The 10,797-nt window shown below is 44.5% G+C and overlaps 1 long non-coding RNA gene across 1 annotated transcript; it reads right to left on the reverse strand.

The window, feature by feature from the left end:
• Window positions 1-2,059: 2,059 nt before the first annotated feature.
• Window positions 2,060-9,203, reverse strand: LOC116077883. The gene is made up of 3 exons (XR_004113363.1): window positions 9,080-9,203; window positions 6,320-6,691; window positions 2,060-2,250 (listed from the first exon to the last, which is right to left on the reverse strand). It is a non-coding gene; the product is annotated as an uncharacterized LOC116077883 (long non-coding RNA).
• Between the last annotated feature and the right edge of the window lie 1,594 nt (window positions 9,204-10,797).

The raw sequence follows: 10,797 nt of genomic DNA on the forward strand, positions 1-10,797 counted from the left end.
CTCCTCACTCTTCTGCCTCTGCCATGTCTAGAGGGGGCAGAATTTCACCCGGTAACCCAGCATCCCCATATGCACAGGTTCAGCCTTTGTTCCTGATGCCTTGGGAGCAAGATGATTAGCCCTGCTTGTTGAAGATTCCAGAAAAATTCCATGACCATCAAGCAGTGTGGTTCTCAGTCTCATGTTTGTTAAAAAGTCCAGGGAGAATGTCATCCAACCAATAGCTTGGAAAGGAGCTCTAAACAGCTGGCATGAGCTTGTGAGTGTTTCCCAACAGTCTAGAACAAACAGAGATTGTATCCTTGTGTGTTCTGGGAGTGCCACGGCCTGTCCCTAGGGCCTCATGGTTAGGTCTTGTGCCCAGAGCCCAAACTCGCATGCCATGACCATCCATCCACCACTTGAATGGGACTAGGGTCTCCTTCATGCCTGCTTCTTTCTGTATTTCTCTCATCTTATTGTTTCACAGTTTTTTTTTAAACTCTATCAGACTTTGTCCAGTGAAAATAGAGTCTACATTGGAAATTTTATAAAGAAATTACATTTTTTATTGCTTTAGAAACTATTTATGGAGAAGGACAGAAGAATCTAGATGTCTTCAGATAATCATTTAATTAATTAATAAGAAAATTGAATGGGAATGATTAAATGGATTATTTTCTGTGCAATATTAATTATCTTGCATGCTTAGCAAATTCCTTTTTCAAAGCTAGTTCAAAGGCAAATGTCAGTCTAGTTCTACCCAAGTTGTGTATGTATAGACATGAGCACGTGAATAGCATACACATTAGTAAAGTTCCACCAATCTCTGCTATAGGCAGTGTTTTAATCAGCTGTGTTGACCTCATCCACACCATATGGTATGTGGAATGTCTTTTGGGCTGAAGACATGAAGGAAGACACAGCTCAAGGATGGCTCAGTGGATAAGAACATTCATTGCTCAAGCACAGGGAAGAGAGTTTTGATCTTCAGAGCCCATGCAAAAGAGGCCGATGTGGATTTGCATAATGCTGGGCCCCTGGAGCTGTGAGGCAGACTGGAGGACAACTGAGGCTTCTGGCCAACTCCAGATCTATTGAGAGACCCTGTCTCAGAACAATGCGGCAAGTGTCGGACAGCATGCCTTACATCTTCTCTCTGGCTCTGGAAACACTCATGGGTATGTGTACTGCAAACATGTATACATACATACACAGACTATATATCTATATATATATTACATACACACTCATGTACACCACATATTCACAGAGACACATGTGATTACACACACATGCACCACACAAATATATCACACACATATACCACACACACATACACATACCACATATACATATACATGTACCATACATACATATGCACACATAATACATATATGCACACCACAGATACATGTTCCACACATACATACACACATATAACACACACATACCTCAAAAACTCTATCTTATAAAAACAAAAATTTGTTTTTTGGTATGTACAATATATGCATGCTTGTGTAATATATGCATGCTTGTGTTTATGGATGTGCAGAGTCACTTGTGTGTGGGGGTATGCATGTACATGTATGTACATATGTATGCCAGAGAAGGTTAACCTCAGATGTTATTCCTTGGGTATGGTATCCATCTTGTTTTTTTTTTTTTTTTTTGAGACACAATCTCAGGCCTGCAACTCATCAAGTAGGCTGGGCAGACTGTCCTGTGGGCCTATCTCTTTGCCTTCTCAGCTCTGGGATTACAAACCCATACACCCACCCCTTTAAAGGGGCTGCTCTGTATGGAGATTCCAAATCACTTCATTTTAGCTTGGAAACTTGTCTAGTGTGACTGACATAGCAGAAGTTTAACCTTTGGAGGGTGTTTCTTCGGCTTGCTTGCAAAATCCATGTTTGTTTGGTAAAGCAGGCCTCCTGGGGCCACAGGACAGCCTGGGCTGCAGGCCTTGCCCATGTTCTGTGCAGCCACTGAGAGAGTGACTCACAGTGACTTGCATGAGTGATCTACGTGCAGAGCTATGCGGGTGCTGTCACTCAGCACAGGGAGGCTGGCCAGACTGGTGAGTCCATCTTTTATTTTCCTGCTGGAAAGCACTCACGGGGCAGGGATGCTGCCTTTTCTGATTAAAGAGAGAACGTATCTGAAGATGATGACAGACAAGAAGCCTTGTACAATTCGCTCTGTCACTTCATGGACTCAGGACTTGTCTTCAAGGGTTCAGTGATGCAACAGGCTCCCCTGGGCTAGAACCTAAACTCGGCCACACAGAAAACAGTAAAAGAGGTACAGTTAGTGCCCCCAACTTGATCACTTTCCAAATACCCCTCAACATTCTCCCCAGCAGGGTTGAGCAGAGAGGGTTCTTGCCAGGACCCTGAGAGGTGCTGCTAGTTATGAGTTAATCCTGCTTACCCTCTGACTCATTTGTCCTTTATGAACTGCAGGACAAATAGATCAATGGTTCTTGAGAAGCCTTAATTGAACAACACTCATAGCCACTTCCTATACCTGGCACACGGGTGGTGTGTGTGAAAGGAGAGACTATCTCTTTATCCCTCACCTAACATGAATGTCTTCCTGTGTGTGTCTGTTCCCACTTGCTGTGATTCTCAGGCAGAGCCCCATAGTGTGAGTATGGTGTCCAAGATGGAGCCCAGCCGACCTGGGAGGGAGTTGGGAATGCTCCTTGTGAGTGTCTCTGTGGGTCCTGAAGAGTATTCACCTTATATTATACAGTTTCCGTCCTGTCTAAACATCTACGTATTGTCTGATAATAAATAGAGGGTTTAAGGTTTTTATGCTCCTTTCTTGGCATGTGTGATGGTTTGAATAAAAATGGCCTCATAGGGAGTGACACTATTAGGAGGTATGGCCTTGTTGGAGGAAATGTGTCACTGGGGGTAGGTGTTGAGGTATCAGATGCTCAAGCCAGGCCCAATATCACTCTCTTCCTGCCACCTGTAGATCCAGATGTAGAACTCTCAGCTCCTTCCCAGCACCATGTCTGCCTGTGTGGTACCATGCTTCCTGCCATGATGATAATGGACTAAACTTTTGAGACTCTAAGCCAACCCCAATTAAATGCTTTTTTTTTTAATTTAAAAAAAAAAAGAGTTCCTGTGGTCATGGTGTCTTTTCATAACAAAAGAACTTTGACTAAGAAAGCATGCATTGTTAAGAACATGTTAGATGGTTCTCTGGATGCTCTCCAGAATTCTAGACTCTGGTTTTATCTGGAAACTTCAGAGCCTGCACACCAGCACCATTTCTCAGATGAACTTCACCAGAAAGGTGTCAGGACCAGAAACTGCAGTGGCTTCCCCATCTTATGGAAACACAAAAAAAAAAACAAAAACAAAAAACAAAACAAAACAAAAAAACAAAAAAACCAAAAAACAACCAAAACCTGAAGATTTTATTTTTCATGATACCGAATTTACAAATACTCTGAGGATTATCAGGATATTTCTGTTTAAAGATAAATCACGTGACTCCTTAGTAAGCTAAAAACACAAAACAAAACAAATTGCAAGAGACAAAAAGAAAAGCTACCTCAAAACAAATAGTGTCCACCATTGTCCTTCATTTTTAAATACTTGTGAAGAAACAGTAGGTGGGTTGCCCTGCAGTTGTAAAGGGTAAAGGAGGAGTCTGCAATAGCTGATAGTTTATGGTTATAAGACTTGAAGAACCATTTGCCCTGTTTTGTACATTTGAAAAGCTTTGAAATTAGAGTTCACAATGACAGCCTCCACAAAAGAGCCCCTTACGGTCACTCCAGAGACCAAAGCATAGCCCAATATATAGTGTTTTGACACAGTACTCCTCACTCACACTTGGACATGTTGAACTGAGAGAAAAGTGAGTCTAGAAAGAAGGGAAAAACAGCACCATTTCTGCCCTGACAAAGAGAACCTGTCCTTTGCTGGTCCTGGACATCTTTACATGACATGCCACTCACTGGTCTTACTTCTGTGTCTTACTTTGACAGGTCCTGATGGGCAAACCCTTGATTGCAGGGATCTATTTGGGGGCTGGAGAATCCCTTAGTTTTCTTTTTCCCTAAAGTTTATTGCCTATAAAATGAATTGATTCATACGGAAAGTGTAACTCAATTAAGTAGTTGTTTAGAATAAGATTCTAAGAGAAAAAAAAAGATTTATGATGACATTGTCACTGACTGCTAGAAAAGAAGTATGAGAAAGAAGTTGGCCGACTTCTAGAGCTGTTCTTATGGTGGGGCCCTAGTGTGAACTGATTCCTCCTTTCCCCGGAGTCATAGAGCATCTGATCCAGACTCGTGGCTCTTTCCTCGTTCCATCTTGCACTGCTGTGGGCAGCCCGCCAATTCTTGAAGTGGGTTCATAGAGTCGAACAGATGAGCCTTGCCAGTTTCCAGACCACTGAGAGAGCTGAGTGAAACCAAGGCATATACTACATTCTCTATACCATTAGTGTCATGGGAACTGAGGCTTTTACAGGAACTGAGAGTTCTACATCTTCATCTGAAGGCTGCTAGCAGAAGACTGGCTTCCAGGCAGCTAGGATGAGGGTCTTAAAGTCCACACCCACAGTGACACACCTACTCTAACAAGGCCACACCTACTAATAGTTCCACACCCTGGAGCCCGGTATATACAGACGATCACAACACTTCTTCCTCAGCCATCTACATACCCCATTTCTGTATCATGCATGAAGTGATGGGCTGCAACAGAGCAAGAAAGCAAGGAACATCTTCCCAAAGGGTTCATGGGGCATGGTCCAGAAGATATCAGCAGAGCCCAATCTGCCCACTACAGCAGCTACCCCAAGTGTGGCTGGAACTGGGGTAGAGATGTCCATTCTCTTATGCTGACAGATCTCTAGTGTCACATAAGGATGTTGTGGTAACCCCTAGCCATAAAATCATTTGATTGCTACTTTATAACTATAATTTTGCTATTGTTATGAATCATAATGTAAATATCTTATGTGCAGGTTATCTGATAATTGATCCCAAGGGTTCAACCACTGCTTTAGGGGAAATGGGCTGGAAGTCTAGTCATGAGAGGCAGATGGTTGAGAAGCATCACTGGGCAGATCACTCCCCTAAAAGGCTAGGGAGGCGAAGAGACAAACAATGTTATTTCATGGACACCAGCAGCTTGCTCATGACTCTGTCCTGCTGAGGACTTTAAAGAACAGAAAGAGATCCAGCAACCACGGGAGAAGGCTAAAGCAGGACACTAGAAGCTTCATTTGTCTTAATCGTGATCCTCCCTGTGTGTCTTTCTTGGGAACACCTTGGGAAGCACCTGGCACACAGACAGTTACTCATTATGGCTATCTAGTTTTCAAATATTGCCTTTCAGACAATGGGCATGCATGTTCTCCTGTCAATCACAGACGCTATCTGCCTCCCTCACACACATCCCTAGCAGGACTGAAAAGCAGCTGCAAAGACACAGAATTCCAGGAGGCTGGGGCTGGGGGTTGGGGCAACCCAGCAGCAAGGTCTTAGGTGGTTTCGTCAGCAAGCAGTTTGCATCCCAAAGGACAGCCTTAGGAAGTACAGGGTTCTCCTCTGCTTTAAAGGACTTACACAGCCTGGCTGAGAAAATAAACCCTTCCCATGCAGAAAGCAATCGGCTGTTTGCTCTGGCTTGAGAGTTGGCTGGCACAGGGTGAGCGGCAGCTTTAGTGTCAGTCTGTTATTCCCAGAGAAGCTGGTCTTTCTTATACAGGGAGAAGGATGCTTGCTTGCTGTCCTAGCCTTCCTCTAGTGAAAGGACGACACAGTGTCACCAGAGCACGAAAGGCACAGTTTCATCACAATTTAAGGAACATTGCGATGAGGTTTAATATGCCATTAAAAATATTGCTATTTGTTCCCAAACAAATCCCGGAACTGGCTGCAGATAGGTGCCTGTGTGGTGCATATTTCTAATAGCTACACTGGCTCATTCAACCTATTCTTTTTTCCCCCTCCTCTTTGGTGTATATTTAACATTCCCGTTATTGCAGAGCAGCCCGAGATGAGCCACTTAGGAACAACTCTGTTCCCATTACACTTATGTCTCTTATTTAAGGATGCTAATTCTCCCAGCAGCTCCTCATCTGCTTCTCTACTTCTCTGGATTCTATGGGAGATGCTAATCAGTACCGTCTCCCAGCAGCTGCCTCAGCATCCCAGGAGCAGAGGATGGAGATGTTCCCTCTCCACTCTTTTGTTCCTCCCCATTGTTACTCATGAGAAGGCCTCCTTTTGGAGATCCCTCCCCTGGTGGTCTCCCTTGCCAGGCGTTTGCTCCAAATGATTAATGTTGAGTGCGTGAACCTGAGATTTGGATGATGGATGAGGCAGAGAGGTGAGCAGGTGCTTTTGGTGGTGCTGTATGTAGCCAGCTCACTCGTGTGCACAAGGAAAGGGCTCGGAAGAACTGGAAGGCTACTATTGCCCCCTGGACTTGCTTCTTCCACCTCAAACAGCTCAGACTCCCAGAATGCTTGTTCAGGGACATGTTACTCAGAACACAGGTTGGTTTCCTTAGGAAGAAATCCTCTCTTTTGCTCTTCTGAGGATACAAACTCCTCTGTTGGATCCTCCAACACAACTTTAAGTATTGCACCCACAAAATCCCTCAAACTTCTGACAGGTGTTTCTTCATTGATGAATTGATCCAATCCTCTATGCTCTTGTAGCCCATGTCTGAAAAGAAAGAAAAAGACTTAAAAATAGGGCCATGGGAAGAGAGGAGATCATTCTTGGGAGCCGAAAGCAAGCGTAGTAGTCAGAAGATGTCCCAGTGATGGAGTCATTGTATTTGAGTGCCAGCATGCCCCCGGCAGGCACCTGCTCAGGCAAGCCTCACCAGCAACTTTGTGGCTTTTGAGCCCTGGAAGGATTTTCTCTCCTTGAGTTCCCATTAGTTTAAATCAAAACTAAAGTTCACGATGCCTCTCCTCTGAGGGTGACATTTTTCCACTTCACACATTGTCAGCTTCGTTTAACATGTTTTCCCTCAGCTGTGGTCACCTCTGTGGGAAACCACACACCTCACAAAGTAACAGCCACACTCCCTGCCTGAGGATTACCTCTCCTCCCTCTGCCCTGCTCTCCCTTCGGGGGTCACTCATTCTCCACGAGCCCTCATCCAGGTAGAATTAGTAACCCCTAATGCAGTACACAAGTCCCTTGTGTAGCTATGGGACTACACAAGGCTTCTTAGAGACACCACTCATGGTAGGGGCCATCAATGTCCACTGATGACCTCTGTTCTTTAGGGATCTCTGATGAACTCAAATGCTGGGAAACCTGCCCAACAAAATAATCTCCAGCAACAACCCATGTTATGGAGCAGTTCCTAGAGGTGGCCAGTTGTGAAACTCAAGGGAAGGGACAGAAATCCATTGAGTGAGCTGATTGTCCATGGGATAAATGAAAAACCATACATTCAGTATAATACATTTGAAAGTTCTGATTTCTGAGTTCTCTATAAGTATTTTTCTGTTGACACAGACCACATCTCAGGGAAACGAGTAGCTGGTTTTTCAGAGGGGCACCTGATCTTGGCATGCCTAATACATTGCCTTCCTCAGCCAACATATCCACTCCTCCATTTTGTGCAAGCAGACTTTGATGCTGTAGCCAGGTCACTTGTGTGCAGAAGGAAAGAGCTTTGGAGGAACTAGAAGGCCGTCATTGCCCCCTATCTCAGCTCGCTCCCTCTACCTTCCACAGTTCAGACTCCAGAATGCCTGGCCAGCCACATGTTGCTAAGAACATGGGTTCTTAGCAAATTTAATTTGTCAAATTCAATTTAATTACCCATTAAATTTAATGACACAAAAGACCCTCCCACTGGGTTTGACTATTGAACTGAATCTGGAGGAAAAGCTTGCACACGGTATGCATTTGTGTGAAGTCCATCTTTTTGTATCTGTCTGAACATAGCCTTAGAGTTCTAATGCCAGAGTTCTCTGGCATCATTGTTCTAAGTATGACAGAATGAGCTTCAGAAATGACTCTCCATTTCTTCTCAAATTCAAACATCCTACCAACAGCACAATTCACTGAGCTGAGCCACCACACATGGATGTGAATCATTCATCCTTAACCCCATTCTCTTTCTCTCATGAGGCTCTGTTACAAAGTTTAGGAACATCATCTCAAACACTGCCACCCCAGAACATCAGTGGGGCATAGCCTTTTTGGATATTGAATGGATAGAAATGTATTAGAGAATATAGAAGCACCACCTCCCCGCCCCTTTCAAGGTACAGCTTAACTTAACCAAAGTACAGGGAGTTCTTCTCCAATACATGAGAAAATGGAAATGGAGGGATGCAGTCTGTGTGTGTGTGTGTGTGTGTGTGTGTGTGTGTGTGTGTGTGTGTGTGTTCTGGATGGTGGGAGGGGCACCGAGGGCAAAGGAAGTGGCTACTAGTGAAGGCAAGAGTGGCTATCCCAGAGACTCATCAGCTACATCAGTGGGGTTGGAAGGTGGTGGGCATCGGCAGGATGAGAGCAGGCAGAGGAGGAGAGAAACAAACCATAAATGCAAACATGGAGCAGAGAGTAAAGAAATCTGCCTTTCATTCACCCAGTGGCAGAGCAGTGGCTCCCAGGGCTAAAGGACAGTGTGCTTCTAGTTGGAGTCAGGTGAGGTAGTGACTGGAAACTCCTGCTTCAGAGTCATACAGCCTGGACTTAACCGTCGGCACTTGTAGGAATCAGATCCTAGGGAAGAATTCTTTCCCTCCCAGATATTCACTTTCTCACTGGCAAAGTGAGAAAAAATGTGTAAGGAATATGTAAGGCCTAAAGGCCAGGTAGGCTAAAGTAGAATATTAAGTGACAAGTGAATAAAGTGAAAGTAAATGTGTGAAATAGATAAGCACACCGCAAGGCGGTAACCTAGAGTGCAACCATAGATAGAGATAAGTAAGAGTATAAAAGCCACAACCAGAAGCGACCAAGTCAGAGACGAGATGGCTTGCTGAATGGATCCACGCCGCTCTCGACTCTCGACTCCCGACAAGTGCTCACACAACCTACAAGAGCAAACCTGAACACTCACCTCGCTGCAACACTCACCTCGCTGCCGAGACCATCCATAGACCCAGAGAATCGACCATCCATAGACCCAGAGAATCGGTCTATGCCTGCGGAGCAAGACTCGCTGCCGATCGATCGAAGGAGCCAAACCGGAAGTGAAACCGAAAGTGACACCCGAGATGTCGGAGCCGGAACCAGGCGGTGGAAAGGTCGTATAACCCTCTTAGACCTAAAGTTAGGATGTTTGGAATAGACATATTCTTCTTCTTAGGCATTGCTATGATATTTTGGTGTGTAATTTGTACTGTTGAACTTGATCATAACGATAAAGGAACTTTGTTCACCACATCCGACTCTTGTACCTCTGTCCTGGTTGTCCCGCCTTTCTGTGAGACATTTGGCGGGAGTGTCCACCAGCTGAAATCATAGGCTGGTCGCCTTAAGTGCTCGCGACAAAGTGTTTTCTGTTATTAGTAACTTTTCTTATTGTTGTGACCAAAGAACAACTTAAGAAGGGAGGGTTTTTATTTTGTCTCAGAATTCAATGAGGCACAGTCCATCATAGTGAGAAGTTAGGGTCCAGAGCTTGAAGAGGCTGGTCACATCCTATCTGCAGTCAGGAAGCAGAGGCTGGTCACATCTCACCTGCAGTCAGGAAGTAGAGAGAAACGACAGCTATGATGTTTGCTTTCTCCTTTTGAGTAAGTCAAGGATTCCAGCCCATAGATTAGTGCCAACCATAGTTAAGACAGTACCCTCCACCTCACCTAAATAGATACTCCCTCACAGATGCACCCTAAAGCTTGTCTTCTAAGTGGTTCTAGAGCCTGTGAAGTTAGACCATCAATATTAACCATCACAAATACTTACCATACACGGTGGCTGTGAAGGTTTATGGAATAATGCCTGTAAACTATTTCACATAGCAATAACTCGTGAATAAGAGGTATTCCTCACCTGTGAAGCCTGCCATCTTGTCATGTTTCCCTCCCAAAACACGAAACATCTCTCAAGAAGCATTTCTTCCTCTTAGATTCAGTAAAAACACAAGATAAGAAATCTGGATTCAAGGGTGGGGGGCACTCTCACAGTTCTCAAAGCTGCTTTCACAGATCAGGAGAGAAATGAACTTTGGAGGGGTGTGTGTTAATTAGCTTAAATCTCTTCAACAGTATATCATGTGTTAGATGGTCTAAACTAAGTTAGTTTGTTGCCTCACAATTAAAAGCTTGAAGCTAGAGATAGAGATGCTAATCTGATCCTGGATAGGATTTCAAGTCAAGGAGAGCAGAAAATGACTCCTGGCCATTGTTGAGGTTTGGTCTATTGCTATGTATTATAATGCTAAAATCTATACAGAGAGAGATCTAGGCCTACCGGCCACTTCTCAGGTTTACCAGCTTTTATTGTGCAAACCTTGTTTCTTGACTTAAAAAACTATTGGTTAAATAAAATTGGCTATAGCCAATTACTGGAGGGACAGATAGAGCTGCTGCCAGAAGAATCTTAACCCGGCAGTAGATAAGGGCTAATCTATTTGCCTATTGTCCCCAGGCTTTGTCTCTGTCACAGGCCTGTGTTGCTCCCTAAGGCATGGAAGGGATCTGCTACAGCCTGCTCCTGGCTCCTCAGTGTTTGCAGACACCCCTAAGCAAACCTTTGCTTAAAGAGCTGTCATCCAGCCCTCTGCTCTCTGTCCATTTGCCCTCTGCCCCCACCTTCATTGGCATCTTCCCTGTGTGTCTGTCTAAAGCCCC

The sequence above is a fragment of the Mastomys coucha genome, unplaced genomic scaffold, assembly GCF_008632895.1.
Source record: "Mastomys coucha isolate ucsf_1 unplaced genomic scaffold, UCSF_Mcou_1 pScaffold5, whole genome shotgun sequence".
In the NCBI taxonomy this organism is placed as follows: Eukaryota; Metazoa; Chordata; class Mammalia; order Rodentia; family Muridae; genus Mastomys; species Mastomys coucha.